Here is a 21,352-nt window from a genome sequence, read left to right on the forward strand (position 1 = left end):
CCAAATAATCCTATAATCCAACAGATCCTACAGAGTGGTAGTTGGAGTTCTGCACTGATGACTGTTCTGAGTGCTATGATATCCACTCCTTCCAAACCTTCAAAGGGTGTTGACTCCTGGTGCTTTATCCACATACCCAACTGGCACCAATGCTGACAACTGAGGTTGTCAGGCCAAATCAGAGGAGGCCTATGCTTTTCAGGACCCTTAAGATCCAGGAAGTCCAACTTCACTGGGTTCCAGCTGGAGCTGACATCAGGATCCTAGTCAGAAAATCTCTCTCATACCATATGGCACCACCAAAGTGCCAGACCACCAGAGATGCTACCCTCAGCATTTGAAGAACTCTGACCTCAAGTAAGTAGAATACCATCTGGCAGTTCCTCATAGTGCATCCCTAATAGAGGATGACATTTCAACTGGGAATTCTGCAACAGGCATCGGCACTAGGACAAGCAGAGAGCCCTTTCTATAAGTTCTGAGACTCATCAGCTACCATAACACATCATAAGAATAGGATTTTTGAGGACAAAACAATTGGGTCTGGGGGAGTGGAATGCATCATTCCAGAAATATCTCCTTTTCAGTGTCACCCTAAATGTGTTGCCTTTTGAAAAAATTATTTGGGTTTTTAGGAAGCAAGAGACTGCAAGGAAGGGACTAATTTGCCCTAAGGTAGAAAATACTTATGAGGTGATGTCCCTCAAATAAATTTATGAAATAAACCATAATATATTGGACCAAAAGGCTGAATCACATTAAAGAAGTTCTGAAAGCATGTGCTTATGCTGATAGTTGTGAACTTCTGTGGGTCTGTGATGAGTCAGAGGTGAAGCAACTACCTTCAACTTAACAGGAAGGAGAAAATTTCAGAGAAGCAGTCAGAAGCTGCATAATAAAGGCCTTGTTAGCCCAGTCACATCTTCTGCACTAGAGTATCTGCCAGCTGAATTCATTCTTGTTCAAACTAATGTTCAGTACAAAAGGAAGAGGGTGCATATTATGCCAAACCCTACTCTGAAAAGAATACATCACTTTTCATATATTTTATATTTAATTTTTTAAAATTAATTTAATATTTTACATAATATTTTATATTTAAACCTGCCATAACTACTTACTGGTTGCCTACTTTCAGCCATAATTCTTCAATGTGACAGATAAACTTTACCTGTAAAATTCTCAATTGATCATGCAATTAAATATTAAATACTCCTGCATCTGCTTGTTATTATTTAGAAACTAAAGAGATGGAAGCTATGAAAAACTTTATGATAAATAACTGTAGAATGTTAACATGATCCTGTTTTTAATCAATTGTCAGCTCATAGGTCACAACTAAAACTGTAACTCCAATAAAAAAATCAAATCTCAAATCAGTAGCTGGAACACCCTATGCACCAAAAGGAAAGCTTAACTTAAATTTTCAGATTTGTTGCAAAGACGTAAACACTTTCAATTTACGCTATTCTCTTTCCAGAGGGGGACAACTCTTCAACTTGTGGGAGAGTGTTTAACCAATGCTCTTTTATTCAATTTTGTGACCAATGGAAGAATTAGCATAATACAAATGATGATACTGTAACACAGAGCCACTATAACCAAGACGGGAGTTCATTGTGCTAGGCACTGTACAAACACACAGTAATGTCCATGCCCCAAAAGCTTACAATCACAAAAAGACAAGACTATAGTGAGAAGGGAAACAAGAGGCAGAGAAATGCCTAATGTCATACAGCAGATCAGTGGTAGAGCCAGGATTCCTGAGTACTATTCCAGTGGGTCACACTGGCTTCCATAAAACTCAAGAATATTTTTATGTTAACTGCCATAATTCATAATTAAGATTTGATTAAAACTATCATTCTACATTCTAATACACCAGATGATTCCCAACCCCTGCACTTGGATTAAATTGAGATATTAAAAAGCTACAAAAGTAGAAGGTTGGAGTAAATGCATCTTACCACAACTGTGTATGCAGGGAAAGAAAACTACCATCTTCATTAGCTCAGAGACAGAATTACTCTGACGCAAGATTCAAATGCTGCAGCTGTTGGATGGCAACAGGCAACAGCTAATTTTCCAGAACAAGAATAAAATTTCAGTAACAAGTAATCAACTTCAAGTGAAGCAAGCGACCTTGGGCAAATCTGAGTTGGCAGTTTTTGTATATAAAGTCAAGCAGAGGCAATCAAGAATCTTCTGGAATGGATGTCCAGCTCCCATTCAACATTTTACCTATCGTACCAATATATCTAGGACAAGCATGCCCTAAACAGTATTGAAATGTTATGACAAGGAACAATAATAGGAGGACTGCCAAGCTATTAACCTCTCTTCATTCAAATCCATTTTTTAAGGCATATGTCTGTAATGATGCTCACAAATACTGAGTCAATCATTCTTTAAAAAACTGAGCATCTAGATATGCTCCTGATTAAACTCAGTATCCAGCTGTGGCCGTGTCATTTTTCTTCCCTATTTGTCAACCTATCCTGCCATCTCTGAAGTTAGATTTTGATCTTTTGGAAAAGGGCCTGTCTTTCTAGTTGTTCTGTAAATGTAAAGCACCTAGTGGGGATCTTTTGCTTTTGAAAACTATACAAAAATCTCTCTCCAGAGATAAACAAGGCAAGATCGTTAAAATGGTTCTAAACACTATTACATAACTAGTACTTGACATAATGCTTTTCATTCACTAATTCCAAAGTGCTTTTAAAAGATGGTTAAATATCATTAACCTGAGAGCTTCAAAAATCTACTAGCTTTGGGTGAGCAGATAGCCTGAACTGTCAAGTTAAAATGAGATCTAACCAGCAATTTCTGCAGAAATTTTTAATTTAAAAAATAAATTTCTAGCCCTAATAGCTGAAGAAATGATCTCTGAAAGAGCCAAGACTCATGTACTGTTTTCATGAATTTGCAGACAGCCAGCTCCAGTACTGCTGCTGGCCATGGCTTATCCAAGCTGCAGCAGAGTGAAATTTAAAACATTTTTGGTCAGATTTATTGCAGTTATTCAGAACCCAGTGAGCAGCTGTAAAACTGTCAATCACATATTACTACTGTTTGAGAACGCAAGCATCGCAGTTAGTCATAGTGGAAGAGGAACCAAGCAGAGGGTTGATTGGGGAAGGAGTGGTGAAGACTACCCCTCCCCCTTCACCCAAAGAGCCCCTATGAGAAGGGTATAGAAGCAGAAACCCACATGCAACAGCCATGATGCTCTGGAGGTGGTGATGAGACAGGAAGCTTCTTCCTCAGCGAGAGCAGTTTCACATTTATCTGATAACTACTTGCAAGAAGCTAATACAAAATATGACATCCCTAATCAGGCTTCAAGAAAAAGACCCAGTAACCTCTCCCTTAGCTGGGAATGATAAAGAGCCCCCCACCCCCACTGCCCTTGGATTTTGCTGAGGGCTATGCCCACCTTCATAGCTAACTCTGGCGAGCAGGTGTGAAATTTCAAAGGCCTGATTCCCCTCCCAACCCTCTATACTGTACCTGGGAAAACAGAAAAGAAGAAGCGACTTGTCTTAGGATGCAGAGCTGGGAACAAAACCCATGTCTCCAAACTCCAAGTACCAACCTCTATCCTCTAGACCAGCGAACTTGTATACAGGCAGTAAAATGCAGACCAATACCCAATTAAGCTAACATAACTGACTTTCTAAGAAATCTTGCTTGAAGATTTCAATCTTGTTCAATGTAAAGCCCTGAAGTACAATGCTAGTTCCTTCCACTTACAACACAACGATCCAAGCCCCAAAACTGCTAGTTCACGATCTGAACTAACATTTTAATGCCAGAACATTTAACACTTCATACTTTCATCAAAATGCTTAATGCAAATATTAAGTATAGTTTCTTTTAATCCTACATTACAGTGATACAAAGAACCCCACCCCTAAACAAAAAAGTATCTCAAGAATCCTTGGTCTGACTGCAATGCTTGCTCTAGTGATGTTCAGTTGTAATTTATGCATAATGCTTATTTATGGCATGGTAATATTTTCCAGGCTCTGCTTGACAATTGCAGACTTGTGTTTGAGAGTTGCTTACAATATTTCCAAGAAATACTACCTAGTTAACATGAGAGGTTCAAAGGAATATATAGCAAGGTAGTATTCTTTTTGAACCTTCTCACTGCTCCAACTGGTTTCTGCTTTCATAAAGAGAAAAAGAGCAGTGAAACTGATCATTGTAATTAAGTTTCTCGAATGATCTGGAAAGCTTTACAACCGCCTGTCTGAAAAATTGGTTCTACTCTGCTTGAACTGCCAACAATATACATCATTAAAGGTACATTTATAATTTGTTTCATTTGTATATAAATCTCCCCACTGTATTTTCCACCAAATGCATCCGATGAAGTGAGCTGTAGCTCACGAAAGCTTATGCTCAAATAAATTTGTTAGTCTCTAAGGTGCCACAAGTACTCCTTTCCATCCCTGTAGAAGTCACAAATACCTTTAGCTATTTGATTTTATACCTTGAGGAGTTATAAAATAGCTTGGAAGGAGGGATATCTGATTGGCTGAAGTCAGTTTCAAGCCTACAAATTATAAACTATAAATCATATACCTGTTCAACCACTATTGCTCAAAACACTTAAATCATTTTATAAAGTGTCACTAGTGAAAACTGCTTCAGATTACTTTAAATCAGGATGGGCAAACTATGGCCCAGAGGCCACATCTGGCCCTTCAGATATTTTAATCTGGTCCCGAGCTCCCGCCAGGGAGCAGGGTCTGGGGTTTGCCCCATTCCAGCACTCCAGCCAGGAGGCGGGGTAAGGGGTCTTGCCCGCTCTGCACGTGCCATGGCTCCGCGCAGCTCCCGGAAGCTGCGACATGTCCACCCTCCAGTTCCTACACAAAGCAGCAGCCAGGGGATTCTGCAAGCTGCCCCTGCCCTAAGCACCTCCCCTACAGCTCCCATTCGCTGTGGAGGGGAAACGCACAGAGCCGCCTGGCCAAGCCTCTGCATACGCGCTAGAGAGAGGACATAGGTTTCAGAGTAGCAGCCGTGTTAGTCTGTATTCGCAAAAAGAAAAGGAGTACTTGTGGCACCTTAGAGACTAACAAATTTATTAGAGCATAAGCTTTCGTGAGCTACAGCTCACTTCATCGGATGCATTTGGTGGAAAAAACAGAGGAGAGATTTATATACACACACACAGAGAACATGAAACAATGGGTTTATCATACACACTGTAAGGAGAGTGATCACTTAGGATAAGCCATCACCAACAGCAGGGGGGGGGAAGGAGGAAAACCTTTCATGGTGACAAGCAGGTAGGCTAATTCCAGCAGTTAACAAGAATATCAGAGGAACAGTGGGGGGTGGGGTGGGAGGGAGAAATACCATGGGGAAATAGTTTTACTTTGTGTAATGACTCATCCATTCCCAGTCTCTATTCAAGCCTAAGTTAATTGTATCCAGTTTGCAAATTAATTCCAATTCAGCAGTCTCTCGTTGGAGTCTGTTTTTGAAGCTTTTTTGTTGAAGTATAGCCACTCTTAGGTCTGTGATCGAGTGACCAGAGAGATTGAAGTGTTCTCCAACTGGTTTTTGAATGTTATAATTCTTGACGTCTGATTTGTGTCCATTCATTCTTTTACGTAGAGACTGTCCAGTTTGGCCAATGTACATGGCAGAGGGGCATTGCTGGCACATGATGGCATATATCACATTGGTAGATGCGCAGGTGAACGAGCCTCTGATAGCGTGGCTGATGTGATTAGGCCCTATGATGGTATCCCCTGAATAGATATGTGGACAGAGTTGGCAACGGGCTTTGTTGCAAGGATAGGTTCCTGGGTTAGTGGTTCTGTTGTGTGGTGTGTGTGGTTGCTGGTATTTGCTTCAGATTGGGGGGCTGTCTGTAAGCAAGGACTGGTCTGTCTCCCAAGATCTGAGAGAGCAATGGCTCGTCCTTCAGGATAGGTTGTAGATCCTTGATGATGCGTTGGAGAGGTTTTAGTTGGGGGCTGAAGGTGATGGCTAGTGGCGTTCTGTTTTCTTTGTTGGGTCTGTCCTGTAGTAGGTGACTTCTGGGTACTCTTCTGGCTCTGTCAATCTGTTTCTTCACTTCAGCAGGTGGGTATTGTAGTTGTAGGAATGCATGATAGAGATCTTGTAGGTGTTTGTCTCTGTCTGAGGGGTTGGAGCAAATGCGGTTATATCGTAGCGCTTGGCTGTAGACAATGGATCGAGTGGTATGATCTGGATGAAAGCTAGAGGCATGTAGGTAGGAATAGCGGTGAGTAGGTTTCCGAGATAGGGTGGTGTTTATGTGACCATCGCTTATTAGCACCGTAGTGTCCAGGAAGTGGATCTCTTGTGTGGACTGGTCCAGGCTGAGGTTGATGGTGGGTTGGAAATTGTTGAAATCATGGTGGAATTCCTCAGGAGCTTCTTTTCCATGGGTCCAGATGATGAAGATGTCATCAATGTAGCGCAAGTAGAGTAGGGGCATTAGGGGACGAGAGCTGAGGAAGCGTTGTTCTAAGTCAGCCATAAAAAGGTTGGCATACTGTGGGGCCATGCGGGTACCCATCGCAGTGCCGCTGATTTGAAGGTATACATTGTCACCAAATGTGAAATAGTTATGAGTCAGGACAAAGTCACAAAGTTCTGCCACCAGGTTAGCCGTGACAGTATCGGGGATACTGTTCCTGACGGCTTGTAGTCCATCTTTGTGTGGAATGTTGGTGTAGAGGGCTTCTACATCCATAGTGGCTAGGATGGTGTTTTTAGGAAGATCACCAATGGACTGTAGTTTCCTCAGGAAATCGGTGGTGTCTCGAAGATAGCTGGGAGTGCTGGTAACGAAGGGCCTGAGGAGGGAGTCTACATAGCCATACAATCCTGCTGTCAGGGTGCCAATGCCTGAGATGATGGGGCGTCCAGGATTTCCAGGTTTATGGATCTTGGGTAGCAGATAGAATACCCCAGATCGGGGCTCCAGGGGTGTGTCTGTGCGGATTTGTTCTTGTGCTTTTTCAGGGAGTTTCTTGAGCAAATGCTGTTGTTTCTTTTGGTAACTCTCAGTGGGATCAGAGGGTAATGGCTTGTAGAAAAAGTGGTGTTGGAGAGCTGCCTAGTAGCCTCTTGTTCATACTCCGACCTATTCATGATGACGACAGCACCTCCTTTGTCAGCCTTTTTGATTATGATGTCAGAGTTGTTTCTGAGGCTGTGGATGGCACTGTGTTCTGCATGGCTGAGGTTATGGGGTAAAGGGTTCCTGCTTTTCCACAATTTCAGCTCGTGCACGTCGGCGGAAGCAGTCTATGTAGAAATCCAGGCTGCTGTTTCGACCTTCAGGAGGAGTCCACCCAGAATCCTTCTTTTTGTAGTGTTGGCAGGAAGGTCTCTGTGGGTTAATATGTTGGTCAGAGGTGTGTTGGAAATATTCCTTGAGTCTGAGACGTCGAAAATAGGATTCTAGGTCACCACAGAACTGTATCATGTTCGTGGGGGTGGAGGGGCAAAAGGAGAGGCCCCGAGATAGGACAGATTCTTCCGCTGGGCTAAGAGTATAGTTGGATAGATTAACAATATTGCTGGGTGGGTTACGGGAACCATTGTTGTGGCCCCTTGTGGCATATAGTAGTTTAGATAGCTTAGTGTCCTTTTTCTTTTGTAGAGAATCAAAGTGTGTTTTGTAAATGGCTTGTCTAGTTTTTGTAAAGTCCAGCCACGAGGAAGTTTGTGTGGAAGGTTGGTTCTTTATGGGAGTATCCAGTTTTGAGAGCTCATTCTTAATCTTTCCCTGTTTGCTGTAGAGGATGTTGATCAGGTGGTTCTGCAGTTTCCTTGAGAGTGTGTGGCACAAGCTGTCAGCATAGTCTGTGTGGTATGTAGATTGTAATGGATTTTTTACCTTCAGTCCTTTCGGTATGATGTCCATCTGTTTGCATTTGGAGAGGAAGATGAGAGAGGACATGCCACTGCTTCTAGGAGCTGCTTGAGGTACGCACCGCCTGGAGACTGCACCCCTACCCCCTCTCGTCCTCCAAACCCAACGGTCCCCGCCTGAATCACCCTCCTGTACCTCCAACCCCTCATACCCAGCCCCACCCCAGAGCCCGCACCTCCGCAGCTGAAGCCCTCCTCCTCCCCCCCTGTCCCGCACCCCAACCCCCTGACCCAGCCTGGAGCTCCCTCCCACACTCTGAACTCCTCATTTCTGGCCCCACCCATGAGCATGCACCCCCCCAGCTGGAGCCCTCACCCCCCCCACGCCCCACCCCCAATTTCTTGAGCATTCATGGCCCACCATACAATTTCCATACCCAGATGTGGTCCTCGAGCCAAAAAGTTTGCCCACCCCTGCTTTAAATGCTTAAATTTAAAGTACTTAAATAGGACTTCCACAGCCTGCCAGGTATGTCAGTGCTGTTAATGACTGAGGGGATCCTCAGCAAAACATTTTTAGTAGCCAGATACTTTCCCCATCTAACTCAGGTCCTTCCACTTCCATGCCTCTGCTATCCTCCTTCCTTTTCTCCCAACCTGTACATTTTGGTAAGACACAAGTTTACAAAGTGCTGCTTGGGTCCCAGCCCAAGATTCCAGCATTAGCATCTTCACTCATGGCACTACTAGGCCAGACCAATGTTCCCTCTAACTTTTTGCATCCTTCCACGTGTGGAATGAATTTTGTTATGTGCACCAATATCAAAGTGATGTGTGGCAGGGTGGGGCTAAAAGGTTCAGAGTGCTGGAGGGGGCTGAAGGCTGGGGTGCTGGGTGTGAGGGCTCTGACTAGGGGTGTGGGAGGGGTCTCAGGGCTAGGACAGAGGGTCGGGCTGCGGGGGGTGAAGGCTCTGGGGTGGGGGTGGGGATGAAGGGTTTGGGGTTCAGGCTTCCCCAGGGCTGTGGCATGGAGAGGTCTCCCCCAAGCCCTCTCTTGCCTCAGCAGCTCTGGGACGGGGGGAGAAGCACCTCTTCCCAGCTGTGGCAGCTCCAGGGCCGGGGCTAGGGGGAGAGGCCCCTCTCCCAGGCTGTGCACCTGCACAGCCCTTGATAGCCTGCTGCGCATCCTTGAAGGAACTTGAGGCCAGACCCTTTGATACTGATGTGGTTTAAGGATGGCATCAGAATAAACCATTTGTTTTTTTGTTTGTTTTGAAATAAGCCCTTTAAACGCAGCTAGGAGACTTGTTTTGAAAACCACTATTTATCTTCATTGTGGCGACAGCAGAGACACCTCAATTAATGATCTGCTAATCTGCAGCAAGAGTATACTGGCACTGGAAGCTCAGACCAGCTCTCAGCCAACACTTTAGGAGTTGAAATTCCAACCCAAAAAGAATTTGGGAGAAGCGAAAGAAGAAAAAACAGGACAGGAGAGGATAAGTACTGGACTACAAGTAGCCCTCTCAATGGGGTAAATTAAAGACCCAGTTAGAGAGACCCCCTCTCATATCTGCATCCAAATTCTCTGTCTTAGACATGTGGCTGGTATGTCTTAATCACAAGATAAATGTCTAACTGATCTCCAGATATAGATAAGGAGGAATTTCCCCCCAAGTCAGATTTGTAGGGACTCTAAGGGATTTTTGCCTTCCTCCTCAGTATGGGATACAGAGTGCCTACTGGGATCATCTAGGCACATCTCACCTAATCAGTTTCCTGACACTGCAAGGACTTTAGTGGCACCTCTGTCTCTCCTGTTCTCTGCCTGCGGCAAACACTAGTTTAGTCTCCTTAGGACTAAGTGCTTTATCTATCTAGCTGGGCTCAACACAGGGGTATTTGGCTGAAATTTAGTGGCCTGTAAAACTACATATTCTAATGATCCCTTCTGGCCTTAAACTCTATAGTCTTCTCCTGTGCAGGGCTAGGGGGAGCAGAAAGGAGAAAAAAAAAACAAAAATAGGAAATGAAAGAGAAGAAGAAAACCAGCCAGAATACAGAAAGTGACAGCAACAGACAAAACAAAAGAAGAGACAGGGCAACTACATTGAGACAAAATAAACAAACATGGGGTTCTGATCCACCAAGGAATTCTCCAACAAAAAAAAATACACTAATGGAATGCTGCAATATTTGGGTTGTTTACACTACAGGAGAATCCGATGAATCCGATGAAGTGAGCTGTAGCTCACGAAAGCTTATGCTCTAATAAATTTGTTAGTCTCTAAGGTGCCACAAGTACTCCTTTTCTTTTTGCGACTACAGGAGAATGTTACAGAAAAAGAAATCCAGTACAACACAGCTCTTTACCAGAAATATTTTGGTTGGAAAAGTACTTACAAAAACTAAGTTTGGGCAAAACTTTACTAAGAATTCTGTTAATTCTTTTTTGTAAAACTTGTTAAAATTACACAAAAAGGACAAATGTGTACCGCCCAAAGCATGGATGACCTTTAAGTTTGAGAGAGCAGTCCCAGAAAAATCAACCCCACAAAAATGTGCTTCTATCATACTATCTATGAGAATTAAAGACAAACAGGATAAGGAGAAACACAGGTTGTACTTAGTTTCAGGCCTGAATTTTCATGTCTATTTACACAAATTAAATTCAGCATATCTCAGCATTGCAAAACTATGGGTGTCTTTTTTTAAAAAAGCTACATATTATACAGCAAGATATACAACGAGCATACCAAAATCACTCATGATAAAGAAATAACTATAAACAGAAATTTTAAAAAAGTCAATATTTCTTTCTAGAAAGACAATTTTATTACCAATTAAGTTTTGTTGAACACTTTCTAAAAGCAGAAAGTAGCGTCTGAAATGAAAGAGAATGGGGGGGGGGGGGGGGAGAAACTACATTGCAACTTTAAAAGCAGTATTAAAGTGAAATAACATGAATATATTGGCTCATTTAAGTCTTCTTCTGTCTGATTTATGCACCAGGTCTTAGAGTGATTACAATATGGTGTGGCACAAAGTTGTTGCGAGTACGTTTTTGCAAGTATTATGCAGCCATCCCAAACTCACCTGTAGCTGTGCCACTGTAGCACTGACACTTAGTACGGAAGGTGTTTTTCCATAGCTATAGTAAATTCACCCCGAGAGACGGTAGCTTCCTCTACAGTGGGGGGTTAGATCAACCGCCATGCCATATACGACGGAAAGCTTTTCATGCAGCCAAACCCTGATAGCCTTCACGCTGCAGCGTAAGGTCCGCACGGGTCCCCACCCCGCCACCCCACACAGCTATCCCAAAACCCTCACCCCGCCACCGCACCGTGCCATCCAGCACACGCCACCCCCGCCAGGGAGGAGTGCGCCCTAGTAGAGTTTCGTCGCTGGGGGAATTGCAGGACCTTGGCGGCGGGTGCCCGAGCCCCAGGTCTCGGTCCTACAGTCTCTGGGCCGAGCGGGGCTGGGCAGAGAGGGCGCCGCCTACGCCTCAGCGATCCCCTACAAGGAAGCGACCCAGCAGGAAGCGGCGGGGAGGCGCCGTCACCCGCCGGCCTGAGATTCCTCCCCGCGGCAGGTGGGAGCCTCCCAGCCGCTAGCCGGGCCGGGCCGGGCCGGGCCGGGGCGCGTGCGAGGGGGAAGGAACAACCACCCACCCGCGTTGCCCCCTCAGCCGCTCCCCCCCTGGCGCGCAGCGGGCGCTGAACTCACCGGTGGCGGACGGGGCTTCCCGCTGCTCCTCCCACGTCCGGAAAGGAGCCGGCCGCCGAGGGGGTGCGGGGCGGGACCTCTAGTTCACACGGCGCGGCCGCCGCACGAGCTTCCTTCAATGGCGGCAGCGGGACCCACCGAGGCGGCGGCGGCGGCGGCAGCCGGAGGGGGAAGCGGAACCGCCGCGCGTGGCCACAGCCCAGGAGGGGAAGGGGGAGGGGCCGCCCCTCGCGCAGATATTCACGCGCAGAGCGCGGGGACTACACTTCCCATGACACCTCTGCAATGCGGAGGAAGAAGCGAGGTGTAGGCGGGGAAGCGCATCGATTGAGGACTATAGTTCCCATGATGCATCAGCACGGCCAGGGTGGCCCCGAGGCAGCCGACGTTGCGCGAAGCCCGCTGGGAAGTGTAGTCCTGGTTAATCAGCACCTGCGCGGTTCCGATTCCCAGCACGGGATATAAGCGGAAGCGGAGCGGTCCCGCAGCCCCCTCCCTCACAGGCTATACATCCCATGTCTTAAATGCTGGCCTCCTATGCAGCCATACCGCGCCTCGCACCGCGGCACCAATCCCCAAGCCTTTGCTTGTTCCTGTGTAAAGAGGAGCCACAGGGATAAAAGTGGCACCCGATCGGTCACCCTGCCCAGGCAGCTAAAATCAGAGCTGCACCCCCTCCCCCACCAGGGCTAGGATTCACTTACCACGAGGGGCGACCTGCTCATATAGGCGAACTAGGCGGTCACTTAGGGGGCCAAGTTAAAAGGGGCACCAAATTCGAGGGGAAAAAATCTAATAAAAAATAAAATAAAATGAAAAAGATGAAAAAATACAAATAAAATAACGAAGATGTCATTATTTCAATTCCTGTGCACATATGGAGGGAATATGATTTATAATTCATTTCTCTACATTTCTGAGAATGTATTAATATGTCAAATCTTTTATTTACTGCAAAATAAATAATATTTTAGCAACTTTTTTTTTTCAATTTGCGATGTAGGGTCAAGACGACCCACTCTGCAATTTTGATAAGCAATAACTCAGCCACAGTGAAACACATCTGCCAGCTGCAAGAGCTGCAGTGCTAAGGACACCTAACTTGAATATACATCAAAGTCGCACAGCTGGAAATTCATGTAGAGGGGAGATATCACAAGTTGATACATGTCAAACAGTCATTTTAACACACGTTGCAGGCAGACAGTTAAGAATTGAGCAACTACTGTAGAAAATTGTGTTTCTTGATGCCAAAGTATAAAGAATAACATCTTTCAGCATTATAAATGCAAAATGTGAGTATCTTTAATCGTTATTAAGTGTTAGCATTATCAGGCTGTATAATTATGAACTTTTCTTTGTTTTCACATAATAAATACAGGTCCATAATAGAAAAGTAACAGCATTAACGTTAATAGACTACGAAAGTGATGATGATGTCCAAGCGGGTAACTGTGAGGAAGGGGATTACTTTCCAAACAACCGATGTCAGGTTATAATGTCGAACCACGTGGTGTATCAGCCATCGTTAACGCTATAATGCTTGAGTCGGGAGCACAGTACATAACAATATTCAAATGCCCCATGGCAGAAAGAGGAAAAAAAAAACCCTCAGGAGCCGAGTATCGTAAATGAAACGCTGAGAAGGAAAAGGACCAAGAAAAACTTCAGGGATCCTTCCTGAAATATCTTCTCTTTAATCCAAATAAAGATAGAAGAAGTTCACAGCATCCAGATGAAGGAATTTTACTTGGAAAGGAGGTTAGCTCACATCCGCATGGAAGCAGTCTGGAACATCAAGATGAAGTTTTATTACTTCGAGATGAGGCAAAAAGAAAAGGAGTACTTGTGGCACCTTAGAGACTAACAAATTTATTTGAGCATAAGCTTTCGTGAGCTCACGAAAGCTTATGCTCAAATAAATTTGTTAGTCTCTAAGGTGCCACAAGTACTCCTTTTCTTTTTGCGAATACAGACTACCACAGCTGCTACTCTGAAACCTGTCATTATTCGAGATGAGGATAGCTCACATCCACAAAAAAGCAGTTTGGAAACTCAAGGTGATGGAAACTTACTTCTAGATGAAGGCAGCTCACAGCATCAGACTGATATGGAAATGGAGAAAATTTATTCAGCTTCAGAGAGACATGCAGAAAATTGAAGTAAATGAAGTAGAATGAAGAAAAGATGAGGAACTTACAAACAAGTTATAGTATGGGGACCCAGTTTCATGGCCCAGATGTGAGGACAGTGTGCAGCAAATTTTCGTGGAACATGGACCTGAACAAGTCCATGAATTTCCCTTCCCTAACGATGGAAATAAAAGAAAATTATCTGCTCAGCATTACAAGAGGAAACATATATTTATTCAAGTGATACCATCATAGGACCTAATCACATTAGCCACGCCATCAGGGTCTCATTCACCTGCACATCTACCCATGTGATATATGCCATTATGTGCCAACAATGCCCCTCTGCCATGTAATTGGCCAAACCGGACAGTCTCTACGCAAAAGAATAAATGGACACAAATCTGACATCAGGAATCATAACATTCAAAAACCAGTAGGAGAACACTTCAACCTCTCTGGCCACTCAGTAAAAGATTTAAGGATGGAAATCTTGCAACAGAAAAGCTTCAAAAACAGACTTCAATGAGAAACTGCTGAGCTTGAATTAATATGCAAACTAGATACCATTAACTTGGGTTTGAACAGAGACTGGGAGTGGCTGGGTCATTACACATATTGAATCTATTTCCCTAAAGTTAAGTATCCTCACACCTTCTTGTCAACTGTCTAAATGGGCCATCTTGATTATCACTACAAAAGTTTTTTTCTCCTGCTGATAATAGCTCATCTTAACTAATTAGTCTCTCACAGTTTGTATTGCAACTTCCACCTTCTCTGTATGTGTGTATATATATATATATATATATATATATATTTCTTCTTACTATATGTTCCATTCTATGCATCCAATGAAGTGGGCTATAGCCCACAAAAGCTTATAGTCTAATAAATTTGTTAGTCTCTAACGTGCCACAAATACTCCTGTTCTTTTTGCAGATACAGACTAAAATGGTTGCTACTCTGAAATCTGTCATTAATGGGGAAGAAATTCATCGAAATTGGTTACAATATTCAGTGTCGAAGGACTCTGTGTTTTGCTTTTGCTGCAAGTTGTTTAGAAATCAAGCAATTGGTACATGGCTTACTGAAAATGGTTCAAAGGACTGGAAAAACATATCTTCAATTCTCTTTTCACATGAAAGAAGTACAGAACATTAGGAATGTTTTCAAAATTGGAAAGAACTTGAATTATGACTGAAAAAAGGAAAAACTATCAAAGAAAATTTACGTGTTGTCAAGGAAAAAGAAGAATATTAGCAACAAATATTAGAGCATCTGATTGCTTTAGTGAGAGTTCTCAGTGGGCAAAATTTAGCATTTCGCGGCCACGGTAGAAATGAAAACTTATACACTGCAGGTAATTTCTTGACTACCTAGCTATGTTTGATCCAGTCATGAAGGAGCATCTATGTAAAATAACTGATTGTGAAACACAGGTTCATTACTTAGGAAAAAACATGCAGAATGAACTGATTCAAATCCTAGCAAATGCCATTAAAAAAGAAAATTGTAGAAGCTGCCCATTCTGCAAAATACTTTTCAATAATACTGGACTGTACACCAGATATGAGTCATCTTGAACAAATGACGATGATCATTCGTTTTGTGGATATGGAAAAGTCTGCAGATGAAGATAACGTTGAAGTGCTCATAAAGGAACATTTTTTGGGTTTCGTACCACTGAAGGAGACGACTGGAGCATTTATGACTGAAACTATTCTACAAGAGTTTGAAACAATGTCATTCTCTTTTGAAAACTTACGTCGCCAAGGCTATGATAATGGGAGTAAAGACAATGGTGTGCAAAGGAGAATGATGGAAATCAATCCTAGGGCCTTTTTTGTTCCTTGCAGTGCGCAGTCTCTGAATCAGGTTGTCAATGATGCTGCTAGATGCTGTTTGGAGGCAAGCAGTTTCTTTGACTTAGTGCAATGTGTTTATGTGTTTTTCTCAGGCTCAGCATGCTGTTGGGAGATTCTGACTCACCATGTGAATTCTCTAACTATGAAACCACTTAGACAAGATGGGAGAGAAGCACTGATGCTTTGAAGCCTCTTCGCTATGAACTTGGAAACATTTATGATGCCCTAATTGAAATTTCTGATGATACTATCTTTACTGGATCATATGGCAATATGGCATGTTCAGCTACAGAAGCTTTTGCAAATGGCCTTTCCAAGTTCAAATTTGTGATTTCACTCATTTAGTGGTATAATATCCTTTTCAAGATTAACCTCACTAGTAAGCAGCTTCAGGCAAAGAACTTGAACATACATTCTGCTATTAAAAACTGCAGCAAACTAAAAATATTCTGGAGGAATTCAGAAATGATGAAGGGTTCAAAAGAACACTGGTAGATTCTCTCGAACTTGCTGAAGAAATAGACTTTCTGACAGAATTTGAACCAGAGCTAGCTCGCATTCAGCAAAAGAAACAGCAGTTTTCGTATGAAGGACGAGACACACCCATTCAGAACCCAAAACAAAGGTTCAAAGTGAATTTCTACTTTGCAGTCCTTGATACTGCTAGTCACTCGATTGATGAAAGATTTCAACAGATGCAGCAAGCTAGAGTCAGTATTTGGCTTTCTATATGATATCCACAGCTTGCAAAAGAAAACAGCAAAACAGATAAGAGAATTTTGTATAAAACAGGAGTCAGCATTGACTCATGAAAATTCAAAAAACATCAATGCTACAGATTTGTGCAGTGAGCGTCCGGCTGTTTCAAGACAACTTAAGAAATATTCCACTCCTGAAGAAGTAGTGAAGTTTGTTTGTGAAAATGTTTGTTTTGCCAGTTTCCATAGCTAGTGGGGAACGTAGCTTCTCAAAGTTAAAATTGATAAAAACATATCTGCATTCAACAATGGTGCACGAGAGACATGTTGGACTTGCCTCAATGTCAATAGAGCATGAAATAGTTGGAAAATTGGATCTAAAAGAACTAGTAACTGAATTTTCAAAACTTAACGCAAAAAAAGTAGTGTTTTAAAGGACAGAGTGTTTTTTAATTTGGAGTGTTTTGTAAATACAGGTTAAAGTTCATTGAAGAGTTTTCTTATTTCTTTCTATATTGGATGTGGTGGTAATGGCAGTTAAAGCAGGATAGCGTAATGGATGATTTTGGATTTGTAATAATAAAAAATATAATTAACATTTTAATTCATTTTTATTTGAAATTGGACTGAAATATCATCTAGTGGTCGTGTACAAATCTATTCTGAAAATTTTGTGTCTCTATTTTATCTGATCTCCGAAACATTGGTTGGACAGATGGAAGGATGGACAAACCGAATAATTAAGCCTGTTTAAAAAAAAATGCTTAAATAAACATTAAAAAGGAAAAAAGGGACAAAATGTTTCCCAGTTTACCAAAAACCTCAGCCTAGATCTGCCCTTGGGGTTGGGGGTGGGGGGCACCGATTGCATGGTTCACCTAGAGCACCAGTTGCTAGCAGCTAGTCTAGGGCCGCCTTTGCTGACCACAGGGGGATTATTTCCCTCATTTAAAACGAAACCCATGTATTAATACGTGCCTCAGTCAGACAACAATTGCAGGCTTTTTAATTTCTCATTGTTGGCACACAGGCTATGGAAAAGTCTGAAGTCCTCTACTTCTCTGAGCTGTGCAATTCTTTCCCCTTTTTGGGGCAAAAAGACTTTTTTAATAAATACTATCCTGTCCAGGTACAAGTGTGTGCTCTTGTCAGCAGCCCCTACCCTGCAGTTGTACTGCTTATCTTCTTGCTCTTTGATTCCCTGTTACTTTAAAATGGCAACCCCAATAGCCAGGGTGCACTAAAATGCTGCTTCACCCTCAAAAGTCCTGAGGGCCTGAGAAATCCTACAGAAGACTGACAGACATTTATGGGTGGGAGCCAAACAGACAAGCCTCTGGATAAAAACAACGAGGAGTCCGGTCGCACCTCTGGATCATCGCCTACAATCCCTACAGATGGTTGTTACTTGTAAAATAAGCTACTTCAAAATGCAAAATTCCCTAAGTAAGATATTTCCTGAGTAGTAGCCAAACATTCTCTAATGATTCTATAGCACCATTACTGTACGTGGCAAAACACAGCCAGATTGAGAGCTGGTTTCTTTCTAAAGGAGACAGAGATGGAATAGAAACTCTGGTCATCCACACTTTTGTCTATCGCTAATTCACACTTCAGCTCCGTCTTCCTTTCTTTTGAAATTTGATATATTTCCTCAAAATTTCTTAGAGTGCTGAATAAAATGTATTTACCATGAGTGCAGGAGGGGGTATCCTGCTTCTTTATTGCAATAGGAGACAAAGGACACAAATTATCTCCTTGAAATCCACATTGTCTCTGAAAAACGAGAATATGTTAGTTTATTCTGTGTTTGTGACAAAGTTATGAAAGGACGTCTGGCAGCACCAGGTGGCTGCATCTCACATCCCTACAAATATACTTTACTCATCCTTCTTCTTAAGGTGTTTGGGGGAGGGAGAACCAATGCTTGTATCAGCACCACTGAAGACAAATTAACCATGTTTGCGTGGTGTTCTGCATTCCTTAGGCACCACCAGTCTCTGCAGACGTAGCTTGCACACCTTTTCCTTGCCCCACCATCTAAACGCACTGGTAGTTAGGGGGAACAAATGGTAGTAGCTTCCACTGTTGCCATCCTCCACCATTCACCGGTGTGTGCCACTCTTCTAACACAGGGGTGCCAATAGAAGCAGCAGTAAGAACACCCGTTGAAGCACTCAGGATGGGTTCGTGTGGTCCTGCCCACATCTAAAGGCCCCTCTCCACAGCCTACGGGGAGCAGCCAGTACATCCAGACATTAACTAAACACAGGGGACAATAAATGAAAAAACTGGGATGGGAGTGAGAGTCAGAGGTTCAAAAATCAGAAATCCAGCGTGGGACACCAAGCAGAGACTCCCAAACAGTACCAACTGCTCCTCACAGATGTCCAGGGAGCCAGTGGACCCTGCCCAGAGGAACTCTTCCCCCAGACATGAGAGCTAGAATTGGTTAAATGGACTCAATTACATACAGTAATGGTACAGTTCTCGGTTCAGGCTTGTAGCAGTGGTGGAATAAACTGCAGGTTCAAATCAAGTCTCTGGAGTACATTCACAGCTGGAATGGGTCATTCAGAGCTTCAGTTTGTAGCAAAGTCCCTCCAGAGTCTTACCCTCCAGGTAAGAAGCAGAACTGAAGACAAGATGGAGATGAGGCAGCTGCCTTTTATAGTTTCTTCCACGTGTAAGAACACCTCTTTGTTCTTACTGTGGAAAATTACAGCAAAATGGAGTTTGGAGTCACATGGGCAAGTCACATGTCCATGAATGACTCAGTTCTTCACAGGCGGCAGTCATTGCTCACATGCTAACTTGAACATCCCCAGGAAGACTTCTTATGTGGATTGGAATCTTCCAAGGCCCACTGTCAGTTCAGTGTTTCTTGACTGGGCACTTAACTTGAAAATTCTTTTCTCAAGAAGCTGACCAAATGCCTTACTAAGGGCATGGCTACACTTGCAGATGTAGAGTGCTGTGAGTTAAACCAGCCCTCGGAGAGCACAGTGTGGAAAGCGCTGCAGTGTGTCCACACTGTCAGCTGCATGCGCACTGGCATGGCCACATTTGCGGCACTTGCAGTGGCATTGGGAGTGGTGTATTATGGGCAGCTATCCCACAGAGCACCTCTTCCCATTCTGGCGCTGTGGCTTGTGGGAAGGGGGTGGGGCATCCTGGGTCCTGTCCCACCGCCCCATGATGCATCGCTTCGCATCCCAGCAATCCCTGTGCTTCCGTCCAATTTGGCGCCATCTTTCAATGTTTTTTGTACTGCGTGCTCCGTCTTCCCTTTTGTTCTGTGAGAATGGATCCCGAAGTGCTGAGGAATATAATGATGGGTCTCGCCAGCATGTCACGTTTGGCAGTCAAGTTACTCCTTAAGCTACAAACTGACAGTAAGGAGTCCAACGATGTCGACTCACGTAATGCAATAATAAAGAATGTTTTCAAAGCCAAAAAAGCTATTTATTTAAAAGAAAATTCATTTACTGAAAAAAAACACAATTACTTGGAAAACAGAAAGGGCAAGGAGGTGGGATGGGGAACGGTTCAATCGCAGATTTGCATATGTCCTGTTCTCATGTCCTATTGCGTACTTCCTGTCTGGAGTGCTGTGCAATGAGTGCTGGACTTCAGGTTGGCTAAAATGCATGGTGCAGTGGGTAAGGGTCATAGTTTGCAGGACTGGGTCACGAAGCTACAAGTGTTGGAGGCAGCTGGTGGCGATAAGAACCCGGATGTTGGGGAAAGTGGGTTGGAGGTGACATGGGGGCACAAGGGAAAGAGTTTTGGGACAAGGGCTGCAGGGGGGGAGGGTGCAGCAGTGCTCCGCCTGCATGGCTACGAGTGCCTGGATCAATTCCACTTGGCGCTCCATAATGCTTATCAGCCTCTCCATGCTTTGGTGCCAGCGCTCCGCATTCTGCTGACGGAACCTCTTTTCACTTTCCCTCCACTCCTGTGCTTTCTGATTTTCATGAAGGGACTGCTGCATTACTTCATGCAGCATGTCTTCTTTGCTTCTACGTGGCCTCTTCCTAATTCTTTGGAGTCTTTCGGACGGTGATAACACGGACGGCTGAGATCTCAAGGTTGCATCTGTAAAGGCAAAATGCAACACTTAACAGAGGCAGCATTGTTCACACCAGACAGAGCAATGATTTGCCCATACTTAAAGAAGAGTACAGTCTAAACAGCAGCAGAATTTGCCCATCCCAAATGAGTGCACATAACCCACAGGAACCCCAAAATGGTGAGTAAGCACAGGGTCAAGGTGGACTGATTGTTTCACTGCTGTACTGTCCTCTGGGGTACTGTGCCTTGGGGAAAGCCAGCAGCTGCAGGGGGCCCCTATACTGAACACTGTCCCCACATTTTCCACAGGAGTTCATCCTGGAAGATATCTTGCTGCTGAGGGTGATCTGGGAAGCAAGGGAGGGTCTACTACTACAATACGGCTTCTGCCCTGATCCATATGCAGCTTCCCCATGTGCAGCAATGGTCCCCCGCCCCTCACAGCACAGTGGCGCTGACATGTTAGCCTGACTGGGACAAGGAGCACAGTAGAGCTCCCAAGGTACCTGCACAAGCGCATTGCACAGCTTCTGCATGAGACCTTTGAAGAGATCACTGAGGCCGATTGCCGCAATGTGAGAGAATACATCAATGCCCTATTCCGCATCTAGGCATGCATGCAGCCCTAACTCTCCTCACCCCAAGAGCCCGAACCGAATAACTTCCTTCCCAAAATAAAAGCCGCTTACCAGGCACGTCCTCTGGTGTTTGTCTTTCCCAAGCACCGACCACCGTGACTGGCTACCTTCCTCCTGGCTTAAGAACAGCTCCTGGCTGCTTGCATCTGGGGATGCCGGGGTGTCTCCCTCCTCCTCAGCACCCTCGCTCCCGCTTTCCTCCTCCTCCTCCTCCTGACTTGTTGAACTGGGCTCTGAAGTGTCCATGGTGGTCCTCGGAGTGAAGGTGGGGACGCCCTCAAGTACTGTGTCCAGCTCTTTCAAGAAACAGCAGGTTGCGGAGTCAGCACCGGAGCAGCGGT

At 44.1% G+C, this 21,352-nt stretch overlaps 1 protein-coding gene across 5 annotated transcripts in view; it reads right to left on the reverse strand.

Moving 5' to 3' along the window:
• Positions 1-12,028, reverse strand: part of PAK2 (p21 (RAC1) activated kinase 2) — a 78,396-nt gene extending 66,368 nt beyond the window's left edge. For 2 of the 5 annotated variants that reach the window (XM_038416080.2, XM_043491969.1), the window contains exon 1: positions 11,605-12,028. The gene's annotated coding sequence lies outside the window, so the exon portion shown is untranslated. Of the gene's footprint in view, positions 1-10,712; positions 10,757-10,968; positions 11,060-11,604 lie in introns of all 5 variants that reach the window. The other 3 variants (XM_043491966.1, XM_043491964.1, XM_043491965.1) reach the window with 3 other exon arrangements.
• Positions 12,029-21,352: the final 9,324 nt, after the last annotated feature.

This window comes from Dermochelys coriacea, chromosome 9 (assembly GCF_009764565.3).
Source record: "Dermochelys coriacea isolate rDerCor1 chromosome 9, rDerCor1.pri.v4, whole genome shotgun sequence".
NCBI lineage: Eukaryota > Metazoa > Chordata > Testudines > Dermochelyidae > Dermochelys > Dermochelys coriacea.